We start from the raw sequence: 5,707 nt of genomic DNA, 5'->3' as shown, positions 1-5,707 counted from the left end.
TATCTATCTATCTATCTATCTATCTATCTATCTATCTATCTATCTATCTATCTATCTATCTATCTATCTATCTATCTATCTATCTATCTATCTATCTATCTATGTTTAAAACATTTTAAGAATCGTTAAAAATTAATTAACATGTTTTATTTTCAAAATAAATACAATTCGGTATAGTTGAGATTTTTTTTTTAATTTTATATTGATAATAATTTCGTAGCTAGGCACCTTAAATAATTAATAGCTATTTTCAAGAAATGTATCCCCTTCCCGCAGGATAAAGATTTTTTGCTTGTGTCTCATAAATTTACAACAAAATCAAGCGAAATTACACAAGTGGATGTCGTACAATACTTCTGAAAAAAATATAAAAAAAATTCCACAATTTGCAAATTTTAAATTTTTTTCACATTGAAAACAAAACACTATGTAGTGTCTGGCAATGCCATATGGCAACAGATAAATACAAACTGATAACATCTTTGTAAAAAATAATCAATTTAAATCAGGCCTTGAAAAACAAATTAAAACTGTGATAGATGTAATAGTTTTCTAACTTGATAATACAGATAATTTTTAGTGTCTTTTTCAAATTAAAAGTTAAAGTTTTTAAAGTTATTAGGAAATAAAGTATTAGGGTAGTTGTATTTTTATCTCAATTATTTAAGTCAATGTTTACAAAATTATTGAAAAATTGCAATTTTTTTTAATTCTTAAAAATTTTAGAAATCGATCATATGCACTTTATAAATCTATATTGAATAATATTTTTTTATTTACCCAGCAGCACCAATGCATTGAGGATTTTTATCTGCACACGATCCTGGCTTTTGTTCCAATTCTTTTGAAAAAAAGAAAAAAACTAAATTACAAAGTTTTACGTATAAAAAATAAATCCATTTACTTTTTAAATTATTTTCACACATGTAGACTTCCAAAAAACATTTATTTGAAAAGGTACATTTAACTGTTTTGCCTTTAATTTTAATGGATGCACAAATTGGATCGAAAATACGAGGACAAGGTTTTTGACAATTGCGTTTACCCACGACACAGAAGAATAAACCGAATAATAGAAGTACGCAAATGGTAGCAGACTGCATTTTGAAGTTAAGAAAATAGTTTACACTTCTAAAAAGCAATTTTAAAAATTATTGAATTTAAAAGTATTTTTGTTCTTATTTATAAGAGTTTTTGTTTTATTAATGAAGAAAAATGTATTATGCTTAGACACGTTGGTATGTATTTTCGTAAAATTCATTTTCAATGTAAATTATACATTTGTGAATATGGTAATTGAAAATGTAATGAGTTAAAAAGATAAAATATTCACTACTTCTTCATTAGCATTTTACTTCATTATTTTAACACGACAATGATATTGAAGGAAAAGTGGTTGCAATTTCGCTTACAAGAAAGTTGTAAGGTAAGTCGTTTTGTTTAAAAAAGCAAATCATTAAATAATAGTTCCCAATGATTTACATATATCACCACTTTACTACTACTTCACTTCTGTAGAAGTGGTGTTTATTGACTTCCAAAGAATCGAAAAGAATCCATTTTTTTTTTAAATTAAAGGTAAATTTTTTGGTACTGAAATTTTTTTTATTTAAATCCATTTTATTTTAGAGTTGATTGAAAAATTTATGTGATTTATTAATGTAAGTATTATTTCTGTCAAAGCAATTGTATTCTATAATGCAACAAAAATTTACTTTCTAATAACTTCCAAAAAAAGAACATCAAAATTACTTCCTAAGAATGACTTCAGATGTAGTGAATTTGGAATCAAATGAAAAGCACATTCCTCCTATGACAAGCCTGTATTGGAGTCATCACTTCTTCAGGTCTTTTTCAGTACTTCCATGTAGTAAATTATATTTCTTTGAAAGTTCTTTTTTTGCTGAGTTTTTATTGAAACCCATTTAATTATCTAAATTTTCACAAAACTCGACAAAAGTTTTGTTTCCATAGTGAGGGTACTAATATTGTAATGCGTATATGGAACTAGTTTTGATTTGGATGTGGACTTCTGTACGCATGTTTTGACTTATTATAGGCGGATGTTGCAGATGTTAAAAAAATATATTTACAAACATATTTCTGACCAGTAATGGACCGATCCGGAAGAAAATTGGTAGATTGGTTTTATATGCACAAATATATGGTAGCTTTCACCAATTGTGGACGGATTCGAAAAAAAAAAAAATAGTAGAGAGAGTAATACATATATAGAACTTATTCGTGTTGATAGCTTCATTTATCAAAAAAAAAAAAAAATGCCCGTTTAAGTAATTTTTGGAAGTGGGCCTTGTATGGGAGCTATGGCCAATTGTGGACCGATACAGAATTACGTTGTGGTATGATTTGTATTCGTATTATATTTACATGTACATGTACATATTTACATGTATGTAAATTTTGTACAACAGTTTGGTATCAGCAAAATCGGTTCACGATGTAAAAATCTATCACCACTAATGGTGAAACAATAAAATTACTTCTTGAGAATGACTTCACAACTAGTAAATTTGGATTGAAATAAAAACGACATCCCTCCTAAGTAAGCCTATGTTAAAATCATAACTTCTTCAGGTAATTTACAATACTTCCATTTAGTAAATTCTAATAATTTCTCGCTTCTTACGGATCTTCTTTTTTTTGTAAAGATTTACTTTTTATTTATATTTTGTATATGTTTTGACAATAACTTTGAATGTTTAAAATGCCTGTAAAAGGTCCTCACATTCTGAAATCTCTTCGCGACAAGGTCTTTCTTCCTTAATCAATTCTTAATAAAAAAAGATAAATCGTTTAATAAGAAAAATACCAAAAAAAAATTTATCATCCAAAATTACCTTGTTTTGTTCTACATGTGAAGATTTTCAAAAAACATTCATTTGCAAAAGTACATTTCACATTTTCGCCTTCAGAATTTTTGATGGTACCACAGACTGGTTGGTAAATAAGGGGACACAATTCTCTACAGTCGCTTTCATCATTTGCCTTGACAGTTACAACGAGGAATAAACCCATTAATAAAATAATATAACCACTAGTTAACTGCATTTTTAAGAAAATTTTAAAAACTTTACAACTTTAAGAATACAATAGTTTGATAGGGTTTGATTGGTATTTATATGAGTTTGTTAGCAATAGAAGTCGTATAGAATAAAAAATATTAAGGGGTGTCACTTAGTGAATTTTAGTATATTTCCAGTAAAATGTTGTAATAATCTGTACTTACGTAAGAACTTATTTTACAATGACTACTATATACCCTTTTCATTAGTCTATTCTATTCAGCGTAGACACCTAACGCCTGTCTTTATAAACCATTGTTAACTTTAATAATTGTTTTTGCATAAGGGCTCTATAATTCCATAATACAATTTAATTTCACATTGACAGCAGCTACACTATTATCACGTTTTTTGAACTCTTGTAATTTTTTAAAAAGATCTTTTCAAAAAATAATTAATTCGTGTTAAGCAGTAAAATTCATAAAAATAAATAATAATATAGCCACGACACGTTTTCAGAAAGCATTTCAAAATCGAAAATATCGGTTCTAAAACTAATTAAAAAGAAATGTTATTTAAAGATGATACCAAATATTAAGAGCATTAATAGTTAGATTTATTAAACTGAAATATCAGCAAAATTAGTCGAACAAAATTTAGAAAACAAGGGAAATTTAAATAGCTTTATGAAACAAAGAGGACTTCGGACGCCAAAAAATACATTTTGAAGAACGAAAAAGTACAAAAAAAAAACATTTTATACATTCTTAATTACTTTGGGCTTAACTTGCTTGTTATGTTATGTTTCTAGTTTCAATATTATGAAAAATTCAAAAAGTACCTTTTGAAGAATGGAAAAAGTACCAAAAGATTTCCTTTTTTAGGGTTCTTACTTTATTCGGGTTCTTTGTATTTAATTTTATGTTTCTAGGTTCATTATAATAGAACATAAAAAAGTACCTTTTAAGGAAAGTACCAAAAGTCCCTTTTTATAGGTTATCTCTTACTCTGGGCCAACATTAATTTAATTTTTCTATTCTTAATATTATAGATAATTTAAAAACCTTCTTTTAAAGAACGAAAATGTACCAAAAAAATCCCTTTTTAGAGGTTTTCACTTACCCCAGGCTCTATATGATTAATTTAATGTTTCTAGGTTCACTTTAATAGAAAATTCAAAAAGTACCTTTTAAGGAACGAAAAATGTTCACATTTTCATGCTTTATTTTATGTTTCGAGGACTAAAAGGTGAAAAGTTTAACTCATTTTATAGGAAAATAATACTTCATTTCGAATTTAATAAGATTTGGTCATTGAAAACAATACAATTATGAAATATTTTTAAATCCGATTAAGTGAATATGATAAAACCCAAAACTATCAGAACATTCATGTAGTTAATATGTACAAAATTTATTTGTTTGTTTCAAATCTTTAGAAAAAAAAAACACCAAATTATAAAGATTTTCGAATAAAAAAATGTTTAGCTTTTATGGCATTAAAAAAAAATATCCAAATAACAATCATTTGGAAACGTACATCCAAATGTATTGTCTTCATTCTTAGTAATTGCACAAATTGGACTGAAAATTAGAGGACAACGTCTTAAGGATTTGAATTTGTCAAAAACATCTGTGACACCAAGGCAAATGTTTAATAATAAAATTATGCAAGTGTTAGAAGGATGCATTTTGAAGACTGGTTTACACTTCTAAGAGACAATTAAAAAGTCGTTAAATTTGAGACCCTGTCGTCGTTAATTATAAATTTACAAATTTACTTATTTTAAACGTTAATGTTTTATTAAAAAATATATATAAAAATATATATTAAAACTTAACACGTTTATGTATGTTGGTTATATTTAATAGCTTAAGATCGATAAGATTCAATGAAATTTTACATAACGAAACCCAGCAAAAACTTGCATAGAAAAGTCTGGGATTAAAATACAAAAATATACTTATAAAATATCAATTTAAGTTAATATTGTAACATGGGAATGACATTCGAGGCAAGTACTTACCACGCTCGCTTATGAGGGAGTTATGTAAGTAGTTACTACGATCGCCTACAAGTCTACTTAGTATTGATTTTGAGAGAAAAATATTGTTTTCTAGTTAATTAGTTATTTATTTAGTTAGTTAGTTAGTTAGCTAGTTAGTTAGTTAGTTGGTTGGTTGATTAGTTGGTTGGTTAGTTAGTTACTTAGTCAGTTGGTTGGTTGGTTGGTTGGTTAGTTAGTTAGTTGGTTGGTTAGTTAGTTAGTTGGTTAGTTGGTTGGTTGGTTAGTTAGTTAGTTAGTTAGTTAGTTAGTTAGTTAGTTAGTTTGTTAGTTTGTTAGTTTGTTAGTTTGTTAGTTTGTTAGTTTGTTAGTTTGTTAGTTTGTTAGTTAGTTTGTTAGTTAGCTAGATAGCTATCTAGCTAGCTAGTTAGGTTGGCCCCGTTTGTATGAAAGAATAATAAGGTGTCGATTTTCGGGCCTTGATCAAAGGATAAAAAGGTCCCTTTTTCAGGTTTTTGTGATTTTTTCACATATATAAAAGAAATATAATTTTGGTATCATAAGAAAGGTCCTTGAGAGACACTTTCAATGACTTTTTTATAATATGATCCAGCTCACCAAATATTGACGTCAGAACAAAAATTTTGTGAAATAGTATCTTAGAATAAGAAATAGTGTC

This window comes from Lucilia cuprina, chromosome 4 (assembly GCF_022045245.1).
Source record: "Lucilia cuprina isolate Lc7/37 chromosome 4, ASM2204524v1, whole genome shotgun sequence".
Classification (NCBI taxonomy): domain Eukaryota; kingdom Metazoa; phylum Arthropoda; class Insecta; order Diptera; family Calliphoridae; genus Lucilia; species Lucilia cuprina.
The sequence above is the reverse complement of the archived record's forward strand: the minus strand, read 5'-3'. Positions refer to the sequence as shown.